Source organism: Eubalaena glacialis, chromosome 10 (genome assembly GCF_028564815.1).
Source record: "Eubalaena glacialis isolate mEubGla1 chromosome 10, mEubGla1.1.hap2.+ XY, whole genome shotgun sequence".
In the NCBI taxonomy this organism is placed as follows: domain Eukaryota; kingdom Metazoa; phylum Chordata; class Mammalia; order Artiodactyla; family Balaenidae; genus Eubalaena; species Eubalaena glacialis.
The window spans coordinates 13,517,524-13,542,962 of NC_083725.1; positions in this window are offsets into that span (position 1 = coordinate 13,517,524).

Here is a 25,439-nt window from a genome sequence, read left to right on the forward strand (position 1 = left end):
ATAAGCAGCAGCCACCAGAAGTGGATCTGAGTCCTTTCTTACGTTAGTTGATTACTACCTTTAGCCCTGAAGGGGTAAGAAGACAAGGACGGTTTGGTGACATTGGAGTCAGGAGTCCTGGGTTTGATTCTGACTTTAACTTTGACCACTGTGTGACCAAGGAGCTGAACCCCTTTGAGGCTTGGGTTTATTTCCTTTACAAAATGGTACCAGTAATGCCCCCTGCCCCCCCCCCCCCCCCCCGTGGGACTGGGATTCTGGCTAAATGAGATAGACGACCCAGCACAGTGCTTGGCACGGCACATAGTATGCATTTATTATGTTAGTTGATTCTTCAGAAGGAAGGGGTCAAGCAGCCACAGGTCCTGGATAAGGTCCTGAGAGTGGTCCTGAAGCCTGGAAAGAACAAGGGTGAAGCTGGGCATTGAGGAGATAGAGAAGGAGGGCATGAATGGGGGGGAGATGGGCAGGAACCTAAGAGACGAACTTACCCTACATAAATGCTTTGTCTAGGGATGGGTCCTATCACAGGGATACAGGAAGGAGGCAGGGTTTCATCACTTCTCAAATTGAATCTAGGACATGAACTCAGCAGGAGAAAGACAGCAAAGTGTTCTTAGAGAGAAAGATGATCTTCACTATCCTAGTGAAGGGTTCAAATCGGCTTACACTGCATCAAAAGAGGGCAGTTAGACAAGAGGAAGAACTTCCACCTAGATCCACTAAATCCTTAAATAGGCTGCCGAGAGAGGCTCAGGAATAGGACAAGCAATTGTCCGGAGACAGGGGAATGGATGAGATGAACTAGTGAGGACTAGCTCTTCCATCTCTGAGGCTCTGTAAGTCGAGGTCCATCTTAAGAGCAGCTCTCAGCATCAGGAGCGGCTCTGCAAAGCCCCGGGAAAACACCAGTGTGGCAATTTAGTGGTGAGCAGAACGCTAATTAGTGCCAAGAATAACAGTGGCTTCTTAATGGAGCCCTTAATGAAGACTCATTTTGGGTTTTATTAACATAGAGAAAAAGCACACACTCTCCCCAGCTCTCAGAGAGCAGACAGGATGAAGAGCAGCCCCCAAAATGGGGCTGATCCTATTCCGGGACCCTGCTGGGGATACCATAATAGGCTCTGGGAAGTGGGGTCAGAAGGGCAAGCTTCGAGCCCTGAGATGTTCCTTTGCCCTTTGGGCAATCCATTTAGACCTGTAGATCCCATACAGTCTCAGGGGCAGATTTCCAGCTGGGCTCAGCCCTGCAATTTACAGGCAAGCTGCAAATAAGAACACAAAGGAGAGCCATCCCCAAGGTGCTGGCAGTGATTTCAAAGGCAGACATGTCCCATTAAATATTTAATTAGAATACAATCCCACCAAAGCTCTCTCACCATAAGAGACTAACAAAATGCAGCCCTCTACCCAATGCTGCTCACTTATTACCAAGTATACAGTCTCTGTTGGCTTCAAATATGGCAAGAAGGACTCAGGTTAGACCTAGGAATTCGGAACTTTAAAACTTGTGGATGACCTTGGAGGTCATCTAGTCAATCCCTTGCATTATGAGAAACTGAGGCCCAGAGAAATTAGAAACTGACTCAAAAATCAAACAGCTAGTTGTGTCTGAGCCATAATCCAAGACATCTCTGGAAGTGCTCCCCCTTGACACCAGCCTCTGCCCCTGCTTGCCTCCCTCTCCCAGGGCTACATAACCTGGCTACTCAACCATCCTTGGGGCTGGGCCGGCATGAGCAAGATGGTACCTGGGGGGCACTTGTAGCTGAGATCTTGAGGTGTCTCCAATGCCCAAATGCTAACCAGGATGCAGCTCAGAGATGGCTTTACTCAATCATTTAGATGCTCAAAATCTCTTTGTGGAATGAAATAGGAGAGCCCACTTTTGTAGATCTTTGACACCCTAAACGCAAATGGGAAACCTCAACAGAGGGATGAAAATCATCCCCAAATAGCTCCACCACTATTCTGGCCACACCCGCAACCCCTTCAGCAACAGTTATTGCACAATTACCAAGTTTGTAAGATGAACGGTCTGAGAGCCTGTGAAGGGAGTGGAGGGGGGACTTCTTTCCCATTAGCCGAAACCTGCAGGATGGGGACTGTCTCTGCTTGGTGCTCAGGGAGACCCAAGACAGAGGGGAGGCAGTCTCTGCCTGGAAGGACCCAACCTGATGGGGAGCAGCCTGCCCACGAAAAGATAACAGTGCAATTGCTGAGTGACTGCTGTGTGCCCTGCATCATAGGAGGCGCTTAACACAAGTTATTTCTCATTTAATTCTCACAACATCATTGTAAGGTAGGTATTACTTTGCCTCTTTTAACAGAAGAGGACAATGAGACACAAATGGCTTAAGTCAACTGCCCAAAGTCACACAGCAAGAAAATGATGGAGCCGGGCTCCACCTCCAGTCACACGCCAGTACCTGCAAACTGAACCCCTCAGTTCCCAGGGGATCCTGAGCGGGTGACAGTCACGGCAGGGAGCAAACTGTGGATGGTCTCCTGGACAAAGTTCCCTGGGAGTTTTGAGAAAGGCCAGCAGTAGCTGGAAGGACCTCATTAACGGTGGCAGAACTGTCAGAAAAAAAGCTGACATTTATTGAGCAACTGCTATGTTTGCTGAGCTCTATGCCATGCGGCTCACTATCCAATCTCGTCTAATGCTCACAACAACCTTCTGACAAGAGTCAGGTTCAGAGAGAGCAAGTGACTTTCCCAAGGTCACACAGCGAGCAAATGATCAATTTGGGATCTGAACCTAGATCTGTCTGGTACCAGTTGGAGAGGACAAAACCCAAGAGAATTTGACCTGAGGGGAGAGTGGGTGCTGGGGGGAGGCTAAGAAATAGCTCAGAGGCCACCACTGGAGACATCTCTTTCCTGGAATAGAGGAGCTTATTTTAAGAGGCTTGGCTCTGAAAAGGCAGGAGAAGGGACCAGGTGTGCCTTGACCCGAGGGCCTTTTTTACCACTGCATCCATCCTCTTCCCCCAGGAGAGCCCATGGAGATGGCAAAGGATCACATCGATAAGATTCCATTAACACGCAAGGTTATTGCACAGCATTTAAGCACCACCACGGCCACTTTAATCTGTTTTCCCAGAGAGGTTTATGCCCCATCTGCTCACACAGCCCCCGGCACAGCGCTGCTCACCGGAGACTGCTGGTTGGCATCCCCATGAGCCCCGCAGCTCAGGCTGCCGGCAGCAATGCAGGCTTTCGAGACAGACAGAACAAAGTTCAAATCCTGGTTTCCCCAGCACTGAGCCTCCGTTTCCTCATCTCTTAAAAAGAGCTAATCATGCCTGTTTCCTAGGCTTGTCATAAGCATTAAAGAGCTTGTCCCCGCCTCCCCCAAAGCCACCCTTCACTGTTCCCTGCTCCACATGCTTCACTGGCCATTTTGCCTTCAATCATGGAGGAGGTTGAGTCCTCTGAGGCTCTCTGTACTCTGCATCCAGAGCCACCCCTCCCTGGTGGAAAAGAGAGGAGCTGAGAGAGCTCCACCTCTGCGGAGGACCAGAGGGAGGTGATCCCAGAAGGTGGGGAAGCAGGGAGACAGCCCAGGAGATCCTGGAGGCAGAGGGACCCTGGGGCTCCCAAGACTAAGTGGGCTGATGCCAGGAATCAGACCCCCTCTGCATTGAAGGGGTGCTGGGAAGAGCCTCCAGCTTCACTGGCCCTGTGTTGGGGAAATGGAGGCACTTGGGGAGTAGGAGGGCTCCCCTTCCTGAGGGGCCTAAAAGGAGTCAGTGACAAAGGATCCAAATGCCCAACTCCATCCACACAAGCTCTCAGCATGCTGCGGAGGGAAACTATGCCATGGCAATGCCACCAAGCCCAGGCAGCAGCTCTGCCTCCAGAGGCTGCTCCGTCTCCAGAAACCCCTGAGGGATGAAGCCCAGCCAGCCCCGCCCCATCCTTCTTCCCCTGAAGTCACACAGCCTCCTCAGGCCCCAGACCATGAACCTTCTCACCTTTGAGCCTTTTCTCACACTGGTCCCTTCTTGGTGATGCCTCCTCTTTTCCTCAGCATCTCCCTAAATCAGCCCAGCCTTCAGGGGTCATCATGAGCCATCTCCTCTGTGAACCCGGGTACTGCCCTGGGACAACTGCTCCCTCCTCCCCCTCCAGTGGGTCTTGTCTCTCCCCCACCTCTGCTCTGAGCACACACAGCCTGTGTGAAAGGAGTTCTTCTCACCCATTCCCAGAGCCCTGGAGGGCAGAGATGTGGCTGGTTATCCCTGTGTCCTCAGCACTCAGCACAGAGCCTGGAGGGAGCAGGTGCCTGGGAAATACCCATAATTAACTAATCGCTGAGGAAGCCCTGTTCTTTCTTCCTCTTCCCTTTCTTCCCTGGCACCAGAGATTGGGTCTGTGGAAGATGTAAACAGAGGACAGCTGACCCAGGTCAAACTTGGGTGATGCCCTCGGCTGGGAGGTGAGGGATTGTTCCCAATGCCTTGCTCCTGTGATAAGAGAATGATTTTTTTTTTTTTTTTTTGGTCCTTTACCTCCCAGTTGTAAAGCTCTTAAAGGGACCTCAGCTTCTTAAAGCTCCCTCTTTCTTCCTGCCAATTCTAAAACAAATGTCTGCTTCCTCTGGAGCTCCCTCCTCCCAGGCCTGCCACCCCTCCCCACCTCCCACGCTCTCCCTCCCACCCCATCCCTGTAGCAGGGAATGTAATTAGGCCTTTCCCCAGGACAGCACCCCCTCCACGCAGCTGAACTGCCTGTCCAACAGGGGATAATTTATGGAAATGGATAAAGGTGTTTTAAATTATTCAATTTAAATGTAAATAGGAGAGATGGTTTCTCTGAATAAATTGTCTTATTTATGTTCCACCCAAATCCCCTCCCAGGGAAATATGGAGCAGTTTGGAGCCCTCTGGAGCCCAGAGCCCTCCACTTCTCTTTAAGGAATGTGGGAGCAGCCCAGGCCCCCGGGGGGCAGTGACTGGGAGACAAATGTCCTGACAGCTGCTGTCCCAGCTGGGGTCACAGGACAGGCCGAGCGCTCACCAAGGGCTGTTTCACCTCACTCCACCCTGGAGAGCTGTGGCCAGGCCACGGCCCGGATGTGGGCAGAAAGCAATTCCTCCATCTTTGTTTGCTGGGGAGTGACAATGGGGCAGGGGCTCCGTGCCCCTCACCTTCTGCCCAAGGTCTCTTTCCATCTGACGCTGAAGCAATGGGGGGCTTCACACCTCCCTGATAAAGTCCTTCACTCTCTGAGACGCTAACTGACTGTGGGCCATCTTTCCTTGGAGCATTTCTGTCCTAAACAGGGCCTCCTAGACACAGGGCTGCCTTGAAAGTAAAGCCCTTCCTTGATACATCTCAGGCACTGTCACATGTGCCAACGGGAAGGCCTTTGAGGGTGAGGAGAGGGGCCGTTCTTTAGCCCCCTCCCTTAGTACCACCTAGATGCCAGCGTTGCCATCTCCTGAGATCGGCACAATTACACGTGAGCTACGTGATCCATGTAGCTGTTAGGGGATTTTCGGGGGCAAAGGACAGAACATCAAAGTAGCTGAGATTATATGGAAATTTACTAGCCCTGGAAACCCGGAGGCTGGGCAAAATTCAGGTGTAGATCTGGTGTGATCTGGAAGCCTTATCCTATTTCCCTGTGATTCTTTTTTGTATATCCACCATCCTTGGACTAGATTACGAGAGATGGCTTGGGGCAGTTAAGAGCCTTAGATCCAACCAGGACGATGTTAGAGAAAACCAGGAGAGGGCAACTCTTGGAGACTCTTCAAGAAGTGTGAAGCAGGCTCCCCGTGAACCCCTCAAAAAAAACTCTCCTTGCATCTCATTGGCCCATCCTAACCTAATGTCTGCAAGGAGATTGGGATTACCTTAGACCAGTCAGAGTGTCCAGGAGCTGGGGGTGGGGCTAGCTTCTCCCTACACAAAAATGGGGTCCTGTGAGGGAGGAGGAAGTGGGGACTGGTGCTGGGTAGACAGTACCCACTGGAGTAACAGTTGAATAGTTGAAATCAGTACATGTTTTAATGGTTGACCATGTTTGTTTCAACCCCCCCTGCTTGAAATGGGTCAATTCCTTTCTGCCTAATCCTAAGAACCCCAGGACAGCACCCCCTCCACACAGCTGCCCATCTCCCAAAGAGTAGAGAGTCAGACCAGTGACTCTCCACACAGCTGCCCATCTCCCAAAGAGTAGAGAGTCAGACCAGTGACCCAGATCTCAGGCTGATTGGCAAGACTGGACCAAATCAGACACAAATTGCTATCCAATGCCTTAACTCTTTCCCAGGATACCCATAAATGGAGGAATGGCTTGTCCAAGCCCCACAATCAGCATCACCCCCTCACTGCCATTTATTCACTCATTCTACAAGTATGTCTGGCCTGCCTACCTTGTGCCAGGTACAAGCTAGGGGCAGAAGTTTCACTGGCAAAAAAGAGCCCATTTCCTGTTCTTGCAGACTTACCATCCCTGCAGTGGACTTTATCATGTTTGTTGCCAGTTGTTTCGGCTGACCACAAATATTTTTTGCCAAATTTGGGAGTTTCCAGCCTCAATGAGTCACTCCTTCCCAAGGTAGAAACCAGAAACTCGGTTACCCGGTCTCCTTTGCAGCTAGGGCACAGACATGTGACTCAGACCCCACCAATCAGATTCACTCATAAGAGACTTCACTCTAGAAGGGAGGGATTTGAGTAAGGAAGCAATGCCCAGAATGCACTGTGCTGGCAAAGGTGGAAGTGGAGGTGTCCAGCTTTGGGTAGAGGTGACAGCAGGATTAAGTTCCTGGCCCAGAAGTGCAATCAGTGGGGGCTGGCAGCAGAGGTTCCCTGGTGCCTGGTGGGAAAGCAGCAGCAGCTGTGGTTTCCCCATCAGTCTGCTTCTGTGTGCAGTGGGGCATCAGGCCTGGAAGCTTAGCCTCAAGTCTGGCTCTCCAGCCCTCCATACGACTAGCTGAGACACACCATATTCTTCTAACATATAGATTCCTCAGTCAGTCAGAGTCGCATCCATTGCCTAAGGCCACTAACCCCGCCTGATGCAGAAGCATGTCCCATCCTTGGTGAGGGTTACTCATGGTGAAGACCTCGCCCAGGCAGCCCCTTCCTGGAATCCCACTGAGCCCAGGCACCTTGCTCATGCCTCTTAACAGCAGTCTTTTTTTTTTATTTTGGCTGCGCCGGGTCTGAGTTGCGGCATGCGGGATCTTCATTGCAGCATGCATGAGAGATCTAGTTCCCCAAGCAGGGATCGAACCCAGGCCCCCTGCAATGGGAGCACAGAGTCTTACCCACTGGACCACCAGGGAAGTCCCTTAACAGCAGTCTTAACAAAGGCATGAGCCCCTCTGTGTGTTTCCACTACACCCCACCCCCAACACACACACTAAACTCTGAGCTCCTTGGGACCTGGGACCACACATTTTGCACCATTATATCCTCAGGTCTGTTTAGAACCTGGGTCAGAATAGGTGCTCACTAAGTATTGGTTGCGATGCGATCATTGCCACTGTCTTCATTAATGACACCAAAAAGGCCACCAATGGCTGACTCTGGATTGAGCAACACACACAGGGAATGGCCCGTATCTTGTCCTACCTTCTCTAGAATCAACGACCAGGTTCACATCCATGGGTTCCAGGCACTTCAGTCCCCACCAGAAAGTCCCCTAAAATACCACAGGACTGCCCTCTGACCCCTGCCCATTTCCATAATCACCCTTGGCAGCCTTGCATTTACTCCTGCCAACCAGCTGGTCCCATCTCAGCCTTGCCCTCCTTCCCACCCTGCCCTGGGCAGCCTTGGAAAGATCTCCATCCTTGGACATGGAGATGACATCCCCCTGGAGAGATATGCCCAAATGGGTTACATAGCAACCCAAGGGTATCCTTCATCCTGGCCATCCCTACGAGCGTGCCCACACACACACACACACACACACACACTCTACCTCCTCTGCAGGAAGAGCCAGAGGAAATGGACAAGTTTTCTGGAATGAATTTCACGCCTTGGGCATGATAAACAACCAAGCAGAGAGCAGCACCCATCGCGGGAGCTAATGGCCTTGGTATCTGAGTGATGCATCACTCCATGAAAAAGAAAGCCCGGCCTTTTCTCCATACACCGCTCCACTTGGAGCAGACTCACGCCAGCCCCAGCTGCACCTTCCTGGGCGTGGACGAGACAGGCACTTCCCCCTTCCCCAGGCAGCACACGGCCTCTCCTCAGCTGGGGGCCTGGGGAGGCCCAAGGCAGAAAGCACCTGACCCATTACCTTAGCTAGCAGGACCACAGTTCAGATAGAGCCCAGCCACCTGGGTTCAAACCCCAGCTCCACTTCTCACTCTCTGAGTGACTTTGGGCAAGCTACCTAAATAGTACCCTAAATAGTACAGTTTCTTCTGAAGATTAAATGAGGTGCTTTTTGCAAAGAACACATAATAAGTCTTCAATAATTTTAGCTATTGTTATTATTATTATGACTCCCTGTAGCCAGGAAGTTCTTGGTTCATCTAACTTGAATCCTACCCACTGCTTTTTAGGGCCATTGTAGTTGGTTCTCTTCCCGGTGGGCATGGAACTCAGCCGTCTCCAGTGTGATGCAGTAGGGAAAATATTGGTGCTGGAAGCAGAAGAGCTACGTTCAAACCCATCTCAAGTCTGTTAGCCATGATTCTCCTTATATCCAATCAGTGTAAGACAGATTCTAAATACATGATTACTAGCTGTGTGGACGGACAGATGTCACTCTGCTTCTGTGGGCCAGAGGCTACAACATCCTTGTTTGTACAATAGGAAAAGAACACCATCTCCGAAAGTCATAGGATGAGGTCAGATGCAGTAACATCTAAGAGAGTGCCTGGGATGGCGGGTGATCAGGGATGTTAGTTGAACCTGGATCTGCACAAACACTCGAAGTGAGACTTAGTTCCCTAAGCCTGCTCTACCTGAGACATATAATGACCCCGTTTCTACAACCTTCTCCACTTCCTGTCCAACTCAGCAAATCCCTCCATGTTTCTTCAGCCTGAGGAGCACTTATTTAATGGTGAGAAACCAACACCAGATTTTACCAGAAGTGAGTAAAATCCTTGCAGCCGTCCACGGGAATGCCGATGTCCGGGAGAGGGCTGGTGAGTAGCAACTGATGTGTGCCCCACACTTAGCAATTAACAAATGTGTTCTCGGGTAGTATCTTACCAAATACTTGCACAGTCCAGTTTTGCCAATGGGGAATCTAGCTCAGAATGGGGCACCAGCTCCCCCCAAAGTGGTAAAGAAGGATGTGAACCTATTTTGTAGCCAGTCTCTTCCGACTCCCTTGGGCACTCTGCCCTCTTCCCGTATGTCCTCCTGTGCCAGCCTGGAAGGTCTTTACTGATCTTCTAGCTCTATACTTGGCATAATGCCTGGCACAGAGTACAGTCCCAATAACTAATTGTCAAATTTAATCCAAATACTTCATTTCACCCACAGGGAATCTGAGGCAGAAAGAGACGTAGTGAGTAGCCCACGGTCACACAGCTGGAAGGTGATGCGATGGACCCACTAATGGAAGAACATGAGCTCATTCCAAAATGTCAGAACTAGAAGAATCCTAGAAGGTCATGTGGTCAAGGCCCTGCCAGGCCTTCCCTGGTCATCAAAGCCAAGTTCTCCCACTCAGACCTTGGAGGGGAGACAAGAGGCTTCTGAGGCTGGGGGATATAGTAGACTGATTACAAAACGTCCCCAAATCCTCCCCTACCGATATCCATGCCCCTTTACAATGTGGCCTTGCAGCTTCTCCCAACAAGAAGTAGAGTCTGTTTCCCCTCCTATTGAATCTGGGCTGCCTTGTAACTCTCTTGGACCAATAGAATTCAATGGAAGTCATGGTGTCCCAGTTCCAAGGCGAGACTTCAAGAGACCTTGCCAGCTTCCATGCTCCCTAGAGCCCTGCCAGCACCCTGTGAGCAGGCCTGGGCTAGGCTGCTGGAGGATGAGAGACAAGTCAGTAAAAGGCCAGTTGTCCCAGCTGAGGCCTCCCTACTCCTGCCTATGGCCAGCTGACCCCCCAACATGAGAACCCATCCTAGAGCAACAGAGGTACCTCCTCTGCCCACAGCCAACCACAAGGACATGAGTGATTCCAGCCAAGACCAGAAGCACCACCCAGATAACCCATAGGCTCATGAGAAATCATAAATATAATTGTTTTAAGTCCCTTAGTTTTGGGGCACTTTGTCACAAAGCACCAGCTAACAGATACATTGGGCCTTAAGAAAAGACCCCAAGTCATAGTGCTGGAGAAACTGAGGCCTGTGCTCCTGCAGGGCCTTGAGGGAGCAGAACTCTTTTCTGCAAAGAGCCTGATTGAGTTTCTACCTAGTCTGTCCAGTCTCTAGGTCTGGCCCAGCCCAGGACCAAGGAGGTCAGTTCTAGCTCCAGCCCTACCCTTCCCACCCACCTTGGCACCTGCAGTACCCACCCAGGGCAGTATCCAGGAGGGGTCCATACAGGGAGGGCTGCGACAAGAGTCAAGGCTGTCCACAGACCAGGAGGAGTTCGCCTCAGAGACGAAGCCCAACAAAGCCCCGAGGTGGGGTCTCCATGGTGGAGAAGCAACCAGGACCAGACATCCCCCCCGCCCATCACCCAGGGGGAGCAATCAGCCCTGGAGGAGCTGAGCAGGCCGCTTGACATTTGATGGGAGTCATTATCAGACACTTATTCCCAATCAGGGCTCAAGTGTCTCTGAGGGCCCCTCTGCTGCCTTCTCATTCCAGGGAGCATTAACAGGAGGAGGGGAGGCGCAGGTCTGGGCAAAGGCCCTCAGACCCACCGCTCTGACTCCAGCCCCCTTCTTGCTTCCTGGGGCCCCCAGGGGCAAGCTACCTCATACCAGAGTGTGGAGAGTGGGGGACTCCAGAGTGGAGAGCTTGACTCCCGGGTCCTCGGGCACAGAGAGGCTCAAAGAGATGTGTGCAGGAGGGCTGGCTCAGAACTCAGATTCCTGCCGGGCCCAAGAAGGGCCTTGTCTCCAAGGCTCATGGCTCTGGGATCCCTAAGCCCCTGCCCCGAGCAGCCACTTCCTCCCTCAGACAGTCCTCCAGGACCAAGGCCAGGCTCCTCCCCTTGCACAAAGACCCGAACTCTCTCTCTCTGCAGCCAGACAGCTCCGCTCAGAGAGAGCCATGGCTCAGGAGTGTGAAGGCCTTGTAAGGCTCTCCTGCCTCCACAGAGGTATCTTGGCCAAGCTACCTAATCTCTCCTGCCCTGGAAAGAGGACAATGATCCCTGCCCTGCCTCTCTGCACAGGGCTATTGCGAGAATCCTATTCTTTACTGTATGGGAAAACACTTGGTAAACTGTAAAATGAGGGCTGGGCACAATTGTCCCCAGTGGATCATCATCACAATATAGGCGAGCTCAGATGAGCCAGGTGCAGGCGTGTTGGTGGGGGTGTGTGAGTCTGTGTGTGTGTGTGTGTGTGTGTGTGTGTGTGTGTGTATCTGCACTGGTGTCTCACTGCGTGCTTCTGCACTCCAATACCAATATTTCATGGTTTCGGATTTTCTGTGAGTTTTCACCATCTATGTCTCTATTCAGGCAGTGAATCAACTGTGTTCATGTGTTACAGCCTGAATACAGAGGCAGAGTTTTGAGGTTACAAAAGAAAGGGAGCAAAAAAGTCCTTGTAGTGGGGTTTGACAGTTGAGAGAGAGAGTACAGACACACACACACATACACCCATGTACACACACACCTGTGCTGTCAAGGAACTTAAGGACTCAAAAAACCAAATGCAAAAAATAGAGAAAGAGGTGGGTGGAGAGTCATGGAATAATGGGCCCTGAGAGTGGTCAATCCAGAAGGCTTCCTGGAAGAGGAGGTAAAGTCTGAGCTGGATTTGGTAGAAAGGCAGAAAAAGATGGCTTTGGGAGAAGAATAGACATGAATTGGTTTTAAGTATTCTGTTATCAAATAATGGTAATTATACTTTACCCTGGCAGAGCAATTGAGGATTTACAAAGCTTTTCCACATGTATTTTCTCATATGCGTCTCATTACAGTCCTCTGATCAAGACAAGTCAGGTTTTATTATCCCCATTTAATAGATGAGAAAACTGAGGCTCAGAGAAGATGAGTGATTTTCCCAGTGTCTCCAAGCTCATAGGCAGTGGGGCTGATAGAAGCTCCCAGGGCTCCTGACTCCTCCCTAACCCGGTGCACTTTCCATTGTCTCTCTGCAACCCCACCCCACCACCGGGTCCGGTTCCGTCTGTAAGCTCCTTGGGGGCAGGTACCATGTCTGGGTGATGGACTCTGGACAGTGCTTGGGAAATTAGTCAATAGAGGGGAGTGGTGGCTTTAGAGTCAGACAGAAATGAGGCTCAACCCAAGCTCTGCCATTTACCTTGACTTTGGCTTGTTAGTTCCTCTCCCAACCTCTTGTTTCCATAGGCGTAGAAGAGATTATTATGAGGAGCAGAAGGGAGAATGTTTCTGAAGCACTTAGCACTGTGCCTGGCACATAGTACTTGCTCAAATAATGGTAGCTACTGTCATTAACCTCTCAGTTATTCGTTTATTATTGCTAATTAAGAAGCCTTTCTTTTTTTTTTTTTAAGAAGCCTTTCTTGATGGCCATTTTTCACCCATTTCTCCCTTCCAGGATAAATGGGTCCGTCATTCAACACACACACTGCCCATTCATTACTGTTATGAGAGATGGTCCCCAGTGGGCAAAAGCAATTCACTTCTCCCTCCATCCACCTGGGCCCACATATCCAGTCCAGACCCCACACCCTGGAGGGGCCCTAGGGATGCTCCTGTACAAGTTGGTGTCGGGCCTGACCCCTCAGCCACCTGTTGAAATCCATTTCAGTCGCCAGAGCTCAAATTTCTATTAAAACTTCATTTGCCAAGAAAGCGGAAAGGTAATTATGAATCCAGGTCTTAAATCACTCTGCCGCTGAATTATTAAAGGGAAGAATTAAAAATAATCAGGCTTTTTCATTACACTTCATAGCAGGGAAATTAAAGGTCTAAGAATGTATTTTTTCCTCGAATTTAAGTATTCATTTTGGAGATTTATAGAGGAGGTGAAATGATTCCCTGCATGTGCAGCTTTCCCTTTTATAAAAGGGGGAGAGAGGAAAAAACCTTGTAAAATTAAAAGGGAGATAGAGCAAAGAAGGGATTTAACATAAAGAAGTATAACTGAGTGTTTTGCATTTTAATACATTTTTTCTGCACGATTACACCATTGAGTGATATGGCAGCGGGAGATTAGGCTGCTGCTAATTTCAGATACTGGGTGGGGAAATGCTAAGGGGTCTCACCAGTTGTTGGGTCAGAAAAGCGTACTGGGGCATCTGAGACGGCTCCTTGGATCTCCAAGCCCTGTGAAGCAGGGACCAGTTCAGCACCAAACTTCCACACCCTCTCTTTTCTTCATGGAAGAACAGGATGAGGGGCCAGGTTCATTTCACAGAGCAGAAAATCCAAGGTACCAAGGTGGGGAAAGCAGCATCTTGGGGCCTGAGACCAAAAGAGGCGGGGCACGGAAGAACTTCCCAGCTGGTTGTCAGATCGGGGTGACACTCCCTCTGCACTGCCGCCCAAACCCCATGCTCCAAGGCTGAGTGTGAGAAACAGAACTGTCTGAGCTAGGACAGAGACAGGATTTGGGAAGGCCTTAGAGGCCCTGATGGATGAGGCCAAGAACTGATCGAGTCTCTGTCTCCCCATTCCCAGCCGGTCCGGAGGATGCAGACCAGACTCCCCCGAGTCAGGTGAGAAAGAGGTATAAACGCCTCCTCCCCTGGACCAGATGCCTAAGGAGGAGGGAATGATAGCGGAACAGAGCTGGAGGGGACCCATCCCGGGAGGCTTCGAGCAGGGGACAGGGACAGAGTTTGCAGGCAGACAGAGAGACGGCACAGGGACAGAGCACGGCAGTGCTTCCCGCTCCACAGCAGCTGGAGACCACTGTGTTCTCTCCCTTCTGGGGGCAACGCGACAACAGAACAAGAATCGGGACACCATCAACACACAAGCATCATTGGCAGCAGCTGGGTAGTCCCAAATCGGACCCAAGGGAGGGTGCTAAGAGCAGGCTGTTCCCATCCAGATATTCTCCAACAGCTGGCCTGCCTTTTGGTGGGGATGCCAAGCCTCTATCCTGCGTCCCTTCCACCCACACAGGCAACAACTGGACAAGGAAGGGGGCGGGGCTCCCCATGGATCCGGGCCCAAGAGCTACTCAGCTGCCTGCCCCCCTCCCCAGAGGTGGTAATGAATTGCAGGGAAACGCTGCTGAGAGGTGTCAGAACAATTTCTATTAAACATAATTTCCTAATGAAAAGGTTACGAGGGAGCCCAGTGGAGCTAATCAGGATTGAATGCTCACTCCAATTTACTCTGAGGGAGGGGGCTCGAGGCCAGGGCCTTGGTTCCACCTGGTCTGGACTGGAGAGATGGGCCCCCGGGGCTGGATAAGGCCCTGAGCAGCTTCAATGCATCCCTCTCAAGGTCTTGCATATGCCCATTATCGCAGGGTGCCAGGCACTGTGCTAAGTGTTTCCCATGTATCATATCCTCACAACATCCCTGCAAAATTGAAATCATATTCCCATTTTCAAGATGAGCAAATTGAGACTCTGAAAGGTCATGTGACTTGCCCAAGCAAGGGCCGGATTCGAACCCAGGTCTGTCTGGCTGAAAGACATACCACATCGTCCCTTCCCACCTCCCAGGGCCCCGTCCTACCCCAAGGTTGTAAAGTCCTTTGGAAGGGCAAATGGAGCCCTAGAAATGGGGCAGGGCTGGGGCAGGACAGAAGTGCAGCAGAGGCTGCCTCACTCCTGGCCAGCTATCCACACCTTGCCCTGTCTCTGATGATCATCTGCATATCTGTGAATAAAGAAACCACAGTCACAGATTCTAAATGATTCTGTGTCTCCTCAGAGGCTGGCGTGGTGTCCTACCGAGCCCAGAGGGGACATGTTTGTCCATGCAGCCAACTCAGGGGTGCTGAGAGTCCCTTGAGTCTATATCTTGAGAAAAGAAGTCACTGACCCCATTCAGACCCCCACTCTGGTCCCAGACAGTGTTCCCAAGCCAAGCTTGTCTCTGAGCAGGGACCCTGCGCCCTTTTCTCCCCCATTACCCTGGATCTCAGATGCTGAATTCCTACATCAGGGTTGTGCTGAGGGTGAGGGCGGTGTGGCCAAAACTAAGAGAAAGGAGGGGGCATTTTTAGAGTGTTCAGGGATTCTTCCCAAGCCCTCAATTACAAGCTGTTTAAAAATGGCCTTGACCTCTACTGGTGGGAGTTTGGGGATGAGGGATGGAGGAGGAAGGAGCAAACAGGATGTGAATCTGAGGCCAAATAGTAATGAGCCCTATTCTCTTCCATTCAGAGACTCCTGATACCACCAGAGCCCAGTTGGGGGGCAATTTCAGGAACACTGGGGCTTTGCTCTGCCAGAAGCTTCTGCAACTGTTGAGATATCTCTTTGTAGGGAGAGGAATGTTCCAGATGTGCCCCTGGGGACAGAGGCAGGCCCTTAGAGGCTACCACTGAAAATCTTCCAGGAAACTCACCACCACCCCTATATCCTGGGGGAGGGGGGGCTGGGCTACAGGAGGGGCCCAGATGACAGATTCTCCTCCTCTCCTGCCAGCCAAACCCACCCACCACCTCCCCTGCCCCTCCCTGCCCCGAAGTCCCTCCACCTCGCCATGAGCCCCAGGCTCTGCACCCCGCCCCCAGCTGGGTGCATCTCCCATCCTTCATTACAATGAAGCTGTCACAGACTGTCATGTGCCTGCCTTCCCAGGACCTTCAAAGCCTGGAACAGCATGAAATCTGCAGCTGCCTTCCCCCAGCGCCCACTCCCCACTCTGTTCCCTCCCTCTAATTGCTCTGCACAGATTAAACTTGGATGTTGCAGCTCTGGCTGAGGACATCCAACACTAATGTTCTCCAAAAGCATAGGAGGCCGCTTCTGCCTCTAGGCAAGAGGAGCTCGCTTCCTGGGTGTCTGAGGTGCTGCCCCTCCTCACACACACACTGCCTGTGAGAACATCTCCTCTCAGCACATCCACCGCTTAGACTGAAGGCTTCCTGGAAGGCAGGCAAGGCTTTTGCTGAGAACAGCAGTGGTTCAAAGTGCGGTCCCTGGCCCAGCAGCACCAGCATCACCTGAGAACTTAGAGATACAAATTCTCAGGCCCTGCCCCAGATTTATTGAATCGGAAATTGGGGGTGCAGCCTAGCAATTTAGGGTTTATCAAGCCCACCAGACAGCTCCAATTCACTGGTTCTGATTCAAGTTTGAGAAACATTGAACTAAGGACCAGTTCAATCAACATCTGATCAACTTGATGGAGCTCCCCTGGGCACCCAAGGCTGTGCTAAAGCTGGCAGAGAGGAAAAATACCACCTCCCCTGCATGGGGCTGGCAGTCTGTGACTGACAGGAGGGGCGATAATCAAGTACCCACTGCAAGACCAACCTGAAAATCTGGAAGATGCAGAGGGGTTAGCTGGATGCCGCAGGAAATGAAGGCTCCATGGACGAAGGGAATTAAACTAAATTGGGGCCTAAATAAATTAAGACCAAATGAAAATCAAAATCACAATGAAATATCACCTCATACCCATTAATATGGCTACTATCAAAAAAAAACAAACCCCATAAAATAACAAGTGTTGGTAAGGATGTGGTGAAATTGGAACACTTGTATCCTGCTGGTGGGAATATAAAATAGTGTAGCCACTATAGAAAACAGTATGGTGGTTCCTCTAAAAGTTAAAAAAAGAACCATTATATGATACTGCAATTCCACTTCCGGGTATATATCCCAAAGAAATGAAAGCAAGGTCTCAAGGAGAGGTTTGTACATCCATGTTCATTAGAGCAGTATTCACAATAGCCAAAAGATGTAAGCAACCCAAGTATCCCTCAGTGGGTGACTGGATAAACAGAATGTGGTCTATACATATGATGGAATACTATGCAGCCATAAAAAGTAGGAAATTCTGACACACGCTACAACACGAATGAACCTTAAGGACATTATGCTAAGTGAAATAAGCCAGTTACAAAAAGACAAATAGTCTTCAATTCCATTTATATGAGGTTCCTAGAGTAGTGAAATTCATGGCAACACAAAGTAGAATGCTGGTTGCCAGGGGCTGAAGGGATGGGGGAACAGGAGATTGTTGTTTCACGGGTCCAGAGCTTCAGATTCACAAGGTGAAAAATTCTGGACAGGTGTTGCAAAATAATACGATTACAATTAACACTACTGAAACATACGCTTAAAAATGGTTAAGATGGCGATTTTCGGTTATGTGTATTTTACCATAATTAAAAACAAAAAATAATCTGGACCAAAATTTGGGCAGGAAAAGGGCCACTAACTCCAGCAAGCCTCGTGTGTGCAGTGCATCTCGTTGGGAGAGGAGCAGAGCAGGAGTGAATATCTGATTTTACAGGGAGACAAGCCAGGGAGGAGGCGTGCCCCACCCAAGGTCTGGACACAGTGAGTGGAGAGCTGGGTCTGGGGCTCAACTCCTGACCCCCATGCCAGCCCTTTCCTCTCATGGTAAAGAGCCCTCCAGGCCCAGGAAGCTGCAGGCCCGCACCTTGGCAGGATCTTAAGGCGTTGAGGGTGGGGTTGGGGAGCCCCGGGGTCAGGCTGCAGGCTTGCCCATGATGTCCACGCCAGCATCACAGCTGCTTCCCCCCCGCAGTCATTGAGAGCACTGCCTTCGGTCTCAGCAGTGCCCCAGTTTGGAAGACAGGTTATATATTCACCCCAACTGCAAGCCACCAGAAAGCCAAGGAGCAGAGTTGGGTGGGATTTGGCAGGAAAAAGGAAGCAGCCCAGATTCCTGGAGAGAAGAGTCCTCATGTGCATCTCAGAAGGTCCCTCTGGCTGTGAGCGGAAGACCCAAGGGATGGAGGAGGGAGGCTGTGGAGGAGTGGAGGGCCAGTAGACTGTGGACCCCAGGAACATCACGTGCCTCCTCCTGGCTGTCATGCTCCCCCACCCCCCTTTTCCGTCTCACTCCCTGGGTTCTCCATGTGGCACACAAGGGCAGGCCCTGCAGGAGGAATCGGCCGTGGGCTTCTCTTCTCCCTCTGAGCTTCCCCACCTCGAGTCAAGGCAAAGTCCAGACCAGCCTACAGAGGCCACCCCATCCCATGCACCCATCTCAGCCCTGGCCAACCCCTCCTCTTCAACTCCCACCTCAATCCCCAACTCACCCCTCCCAACACTGTGCCCTGTAGCTAGAAAACCCCCATGCCCTCAATCCTGAGGCCCTCCGCATTCCTCCTCTAGGGCCCCTTCCGCAGCTTCGAGGCCTCGCAGCCAGAAGACTTGCCTCTGACTCCCAGCTCCTCCACCTCGTACCTTGGTGATCTGAGCAACTCATTTCACCTCTCAGAACCTCAGCTTTCTCAGCTTCAGAATGGACTGCATCCCCCACTCAGAGAGTGCAGTGAGGCTTCAACAGGATGAGCATGGGAGGGGCCTCCTGATGCTGGTGTTGTGTCTGATACTTCCTGTGCTACTCAGCACTCCTCAGCATTTATGTACAAAGCAGTCCCTTGCCTTGCCTCTGTGAAAGTTTTCTCCACGAGGGGTACCCTCGTTCCCCTTTCCACCCACACCAGGGGTACGATGGACCAGAGTCAGAGACACACGGCAGGTGGAGAGTTGGGGGCAGAATCCAAAGCACCCCATGGCCCACCTTTATCCTTTGCCTTTGGAAAATGATAACGACGTCTTCTCCAAAGACTTTCCCCCTTGGGGGAATGTTGTCAGTGCTGACATTGGCATGAGTTTATCAATCCCTGGGCTCCCCCCGTCTGATAGTGAGGGCGCTAGGGGCACATGGCCAAGTTCCCTAAGAACAGGGGTGGTGTGACACATCTCTCTACGCCCACACAGGTGCTCAACCATGTTTACAAGGAGGGAGGGAAGAGGAGGGAGTGGGGAGCCAGTCTTCAACCAACCCCAAGACTTTAGGGCTCAGGTATAGCATGAGATTAGAGTTAGAGGTCAAGTGCAGACTGATGCTAGGGCTGAGGTTAGAAATGAGGATGGTGTTTAAGTTAAGATTCCTATTAAGGAAAGGATGAGGGTGGGGCTGAACTTCATATCTGTATTGGGTTCAAGCCTGCATTCTTGTTAGAGTTCTGGTTAAGGTGAACTCTAGACTATAGGCTATAATCAGGTTATTGTTATCAGGTTAGGTTATTGTTAACAAGACTTGAGGTAAAATTCACCTTAGAGTTAGGTATGCCTGAAAGTTCTGGGACTTGCAGCAGGGGTCAGTGCTATGGGCTTGGGCAGGGGTTCTGGACATGACAGGCCTGGCAGACAACGATCTGGAGAGTTGTGGCCAGCAAGGCTGTGCCAGATGAGAGCTGAGGCCAGCACCATGGACAGCTCCAGGGAATGTGCCTTGGTGAGCAAAGACACCATAGACATTCCTAGTTGCCTTCCCCCACTGCCCCCTTCCGCAGCATCACAGCCTCTGAGCTATTAGCCCAAGACTGACCCCTGAGAAGGCCAAGATAGCACCATATCCTCCAGCAAGTTTGGGTCTCTCATCCTTTTTTTTTTTTTTAATTTTTTTTTATGCGGACCATTTTTAAAGTCTTTACTGAATTTGTTACAATATTGCTTCTGCTTTTATGCTTCGATGTTTTGGCGGTGAGTCATGTGGGATCTTAGCTCCCCAACCAGGGATCGAACCGGCACCCCCTGCATTGGAAGGCAAAGTCTTAACGACTGGACCGCCAGGGAAGTCCCGGGTCTCTCATCTTAAAGCCTTTGCCTTTCCTTCAGCATCATTCTCATCTCTGACCCTATATCCCCTGGGCCTAGAATCAAGATCCTAACTGGGAAATTTCTGGTTTGGGCCTTTATGAGATGATCGTTTTCCTAAAAATCAAAGTTTTTCAAATTCCTCTTTTGACTGCCAGATTCACTCTACCATGTATGACATAACTCTTACTCCTCTGATCCTTCTTCCCCACGGGGAAATCAGGGGGATACCCAGGCCTGTTCCTCTCATCTCTCTCCTCTCACCTTCCCCTCATCTCTTGAGCCCTGAGGAGTAGGACAGAACACAGGTGAGGGCCTCAGGATGGTACACAGGTGAGAGCACACCGTGATCAGTCACCCAGAGGCAAGCAGTACCCAAGGGTGCAGATTTCCACCCTTCCCTGGGGGACTGAGAGCTGCTCTTCCCTGATTATCCCCAGATACCCCAGCACAAGCAGAGTAGATGTGGAGCAGGGTCCTGCTAAAGGACCCAGTGCTGCACACAGGCCCAGGCCCTGGGAGGTCCGAGAGAAGACTTCCAAGGTCTTCCCCTCAGCCTACCAAGCCAGCCCCACAGAGTAGGGGGAAGGTCACCAACATTCATTTAGCACCTACTGTATGCCAGACTTTACCTACATTTTTTCACTGAATCATCAGACAAGCCTAGTGTGGATTCCTAGGTGTGACTATCCCCTTTCTACACATGAAGAGACTGACGCTCACTAGCAAATAGCAGATCTGGGATTTGAACCTAGGTCGGTCTGGCCCTAAGTCTGTTGGCCCAAAGCCCATACTTTTTCCACCACATCATGACCTCCGGTTGTTAAAAAGCCCTTCAAGTCAACTTGGCAGGAACTCTCAGCCTTCGTATCAGATGCCATCATCAGGTCACTAGTCTGGCCTGGATCACCACAGACATAGCCTTGTGTCCTGAAGGCTGGGAAGAGGGGCCTTATCCGCTGCCTGTGGCGAGCCCCCTCTAGGGCCCGGAAATTCCTGCGAGCTGCCTCCTAGTGGGCAGTGTGTCCATGCGATGGCCAAGCATTGTTGTTTCTTCTGATTCCTTCCCCCCCCTCCCCCCGCGGGGCATCTCCAGGGGACAGATCTTCATGTGCTACAGGTACAGCCTGAAATTACCCCCTAGGGAGGGGAAATGGGAACATCCTCAAACCCCTTTATGAGCCCTGGGGATGTATCCAACCCACCCCTTGGAGGTCACGGGGGTAGGGGGCAAAGGTGAGCCTGGAAAACAGGAAAGTACCAGCCTGGGGAGGCTCTGGGGAGCTGCAAGCGGAGCCTGGCTCCCCTCCTGTCCTTCTGTAGTAATTAACAGGCCTTTGTTCCTGTCCCTGATCGTGTCTGGCAGAGCCTTAATCATCCTCTTCCCTGCAATGAGCAGCCTTCTCATTAGGGCCTTAAGAACCTCTATTATAAACATGTAAATGGAACTCAACGAGGAGGGAAATATTTGACTGCTCCAATTTCCTTTGTGCTGCTGCCAGCTTTGGGCTGCGCACGCCTGCGATTTCACTGCTCAGCAGCCCGGCGCCAGCGCGCTGCCCCCACCGGCCTGTCACACCTCTCCATCTTCTCCTATCAGAATTTAATTACCTTCGTTGGCGAATGTTTGGAGAACCTCTCTCCATCAATTGATTCTGAAGTCAGATTTTTATTCCAAGATACTTAATGGCACTTGGGCTGTTGGGAGCCTGGGAACAGGTGGACCTGGGGCACTCTTTAACAACAGGGTTAGGATGGGTCATCACCGTTATTCCCCTGCCTCTAAGCAGGTTAATATTTCAGCCAGCCCAGCTGGATAGGAGTCTCTCTTCTTTAAGGTCTAGAGAGAAGCAATTCTTGAGACTCCTGCTGGTCTGGGCTAGAAGTTCTTCCTGTTGTCTGCCTGAAACTGGGTGAGCCTTTTTTCCTTTTCTTTTCATTTTTGTCCTTGATGAAAAAGGAAGAGCTCCATTAGATAGAACGTCTGTCCACTGCCTGAGAAAAAAGCTGATGGTATGACCAACACCTCTCCCAGGGCCATGATGGCTCTTGCCCATCATGGGCAAGACGGTGACTCACTCCCTGCAGGCCCAGTGCAGCTGCAGGTAAAGGGCTCCCTGGGCATGGTGAGCCCTTCACGCAAAAGTCATGTGCCCAAGTCCTCCTTGATCCAGAGATACTGGAGATGCTTGTCCCCACCTGCCTTCCTTCTGAAGCCCTTTTCAGATCTAAACCTCCAACCTGCTCATTCTTCAAAACCCAGATCACTTCCCTTCCTCCACGAAGCTGCCCACACCATTTCTCCCACTACTAACTTCAGAGCACACCGTCTGCCCTGTTTACCCATTTAACAGGCGTCACCTGTGTGACAGATCCCTGTTGACCCTGAGCTGGTCTTATGTCTCCCCAGTCTGGATAATTACTCCAAAGTGTTTCTCCTTCAGGGTGGAAACTGTCCTCATAGCTCTGAGCACAGTGCCTGGAATGGGGTAACATCAAGAAAACGGACTCACAGACATAGAAAACAAACTTATGGCTACCAAAGGGGAAAGGTGGAGGGGGGAATAAATTAAGAGTATGAAATTAACAGATACACACCACTGAAAAAATAAAAAGAAAGAACACTCTGTTGCTGGGTTGGCTGGTAGGTGGGTAGATGGACTGGTGTATTGGTTAGAGGATTGCTAGTTGCTGGGGTATGGGGCGGGTTGTTGGAAGACTAGGCTCCTTAGCTGATTGGCTGATTGGCCCATGGACTCATAGGTTGGTTAGAGGCTTCCTGGGCTGGGGGGAGGTGGGAGAATGGGCGCGCCAGTTATTACCTTATTGCCTCTCAGCTTCAAATCTACTCTTCATTACCTAGACTGTGATCATGGCTGGACTCTGTAAATGTTTCTCCTTTACCAGCTGGCTCTCTGTTCAGCTTTGTTAGTTGAACGGGCTAAACACTGCAGGAGGAAGGGGCTTCCCTTCCAGGCCCCTGCAGTGAGGCCTCCGCAGCATACAGCTTCCTCCAGCACCCCAAAGTCAGCTTCCCAGGAAGTTCCACCAGCGTGGCACCTCGCAAATTCTTCTGCCATCCAGGGGGCCTCGCCAGCTGTTCCCTCCCTTAGCAGGCTGGTGACGTCATCAACCCTGGGTGCGTGTTTCTGGGGAAGGCTCTTCCAGGTTTGCTCCTTCCTTTATGCTCTGCCTCAGCCCCAGAGGCAGTGACCACTCCCCATGTCTTCTATTCCTTTGTTTCTTTAGAGTAGGTAAGCAGTCTCCTATTAAAATAGTTGGTAGGTAATCTTTAGGAAGTTATCCCCTGTTATAGTTAATAATGTCTGTATTAAACCCTTCCTCTTAATATTACTGTGTAGCTTCTATCTTCTGATTGGACAGTAAGGTGATGGGTTGACTGGTGAGTTGGTTGATAGGCTAGTTAGTGGGGTGGTAGAATGGTGGAAGAACAGGTAAGCTGGCAGACTGGTTGGTGGGTTTCTGGTTGGGGGGTTGGTTGGTAGTTGCTTAGAAGGTTGCCAGGGTGGTGGTGTGGCACCATGTAGGGTAATACGTTGGTTGGTGGTTATTGAATTGGTTAGTGGGGTGATGGCTTGATTGGTAAGTTGGTAGACTCGGGTGGTTGATGGGTTAGTTGGAAGGTTGGTGCTTTAGGACATGGGGTCAGCACCACGTCAGAGGGAAGGACAAGCCCCAGGGAGGCCCCTCCCGTGAGCCTCAGTCTCCATTTCTGTCCTACCCACAGGGGCCCATCCTGCCCCCCAAGCTGGAATCCTCACGGTTGTGCCGTGGCTGCCAGAACACCTCTGCGAACAGAAGCAGCGGCGGAGGCGGAGGCTTCCGGGGACCGTGGAGGATGGCCCAAGAGGGCAACAAGCTCAGGAACCCTGAGGCGTACAGGCTGTTCCTTTACCACGCATGCTCCAGAGGGCTCGGAGGGCTCGGGCAACGCCCCCGAGGGACCACCTGAATACCCAGCACCCGGGGGCCTTCCAGAAAAGGGATTAGAATTCACTCTCCTTCAGGGGGGATTTGTGCCTCTGCCGCATGAGATCTCCTGAGATCCTGACCCAAGGCAGGGGCCTCCTTTAGGTGCTGGGCCACCCCCGTCCCAACCTCAGCAGCCTGGGATTCTCCGCTGTACCTTCCCCCACCCTTCTGCCCATCAGGACCCCCGACCCCTTCCTCTGGCCCATCTCTGCCGCCCTCGGTCCTCAGCGTTCCCTCTGCCACACTCTCCCCGCCCACACCTCCCCCTCTGGCCTGGCCTTGAGGGCTGAGCTGGAACCAGCAAGGCCGTAGTCCCTCCCCACCTCCTCCACTGCCCCCAGCCACGCCACAGGGCCCACCCAAGTGCCTTGTAGGTGGCCTGGCCCACACCCCAGCCAGAGGCACCGAGACATTTCCAAATTGCATCTTTTAAGAATCAGAAAAAGAGATTTCAGGAGGAAATTGCTTTTTCCCCTGCTCAGTCCAGATAGGTTATTTTTTACTTGTCTTTTTCCCCCACTTACGATCTCAGTAAAAAATGAAATCATGTCTAAAGCTTTTCCCTGGGTTGGGGCCAGTCTCTAGCCCTCCTGAGGCCTGGAGGCACCAGAGAGGGCCACAGCCCAGGAGGTGGGGGGCAGGCACCCAGCTTCCAGTCCTGCAGATGGGGCTCTATTCTAGGGCTCCCCAAGCCCTGAGCCAGGCCCTGGCAGCTGCAGGAGGAGGGTGCATGGTGTGCTCACAGTGGCAGAGAGTAAGGCTGCGTTGGGACAAAGCTGTGAAGCGGGAGGTTCGCTGTGTCTCCTGAAGCCCCGTCCCCACCCCCAACCGTAACCTCACACTCGCACCTACCACCACCCCTGGCGGCCCCTTTCCCTCCCTCCAGGCCTCAGACCAGGAGCAAAGCACCTGATTCTTCCCCTCACGCCAAGAGTGACAGCCACCTGGGCCAGGCTTTGAGGGCCAGTCCCTGAGCCGGGAAGCCCAAGTTCTAGCCCAGCTCAGAATGTCACTTCCCCTCTCGTGGCCTCAGTCTTCTCACCCGGAAGGGGTGTGGTGAGCCCTGCACTGCTGGCTCAGAATTGAGGCCGGCATCCGATGCAGTGATGCATGACCAGCACCTCGTAAAGTGACAGCCTTGTGTTTCTTGACCACTCATGCCACGCCGCACACCACGCTGAGTGTCTTAAACACTTGGTCTCATTTTGTGTTCACAAGAACCTTACAGCTGGGTCTGTTGTTATCTCATCTAAAGAGAAGGAATCAAGGCTCAGAGAGGCTGTGGAGCTGCCCAAGGTCACACAGCAGATGAGATGTGGAGCCAGGCCTCAGGTTCCTGTTCTTAACCCTCACATGGTGTTGTCAGGTGCTATTTTGTGTTTCTTCGTTGGAGCCTTTGGAAGAACTATGATCCAAAGAAATAAGTGGAGGAGGAATTCCAGAAGGAGATATAGGGGTGGGAAGAACCTTCTAGAACATCTCCAATGATAATAATAGTAGCTAACACTTATTGAGTACTCACTGTATGCAGACATTCTGCTGAATTCTTAGGTGTAAACTCAATTAATCTTTACAACAAACCTGTGAGAACCCTTATCTCCAATG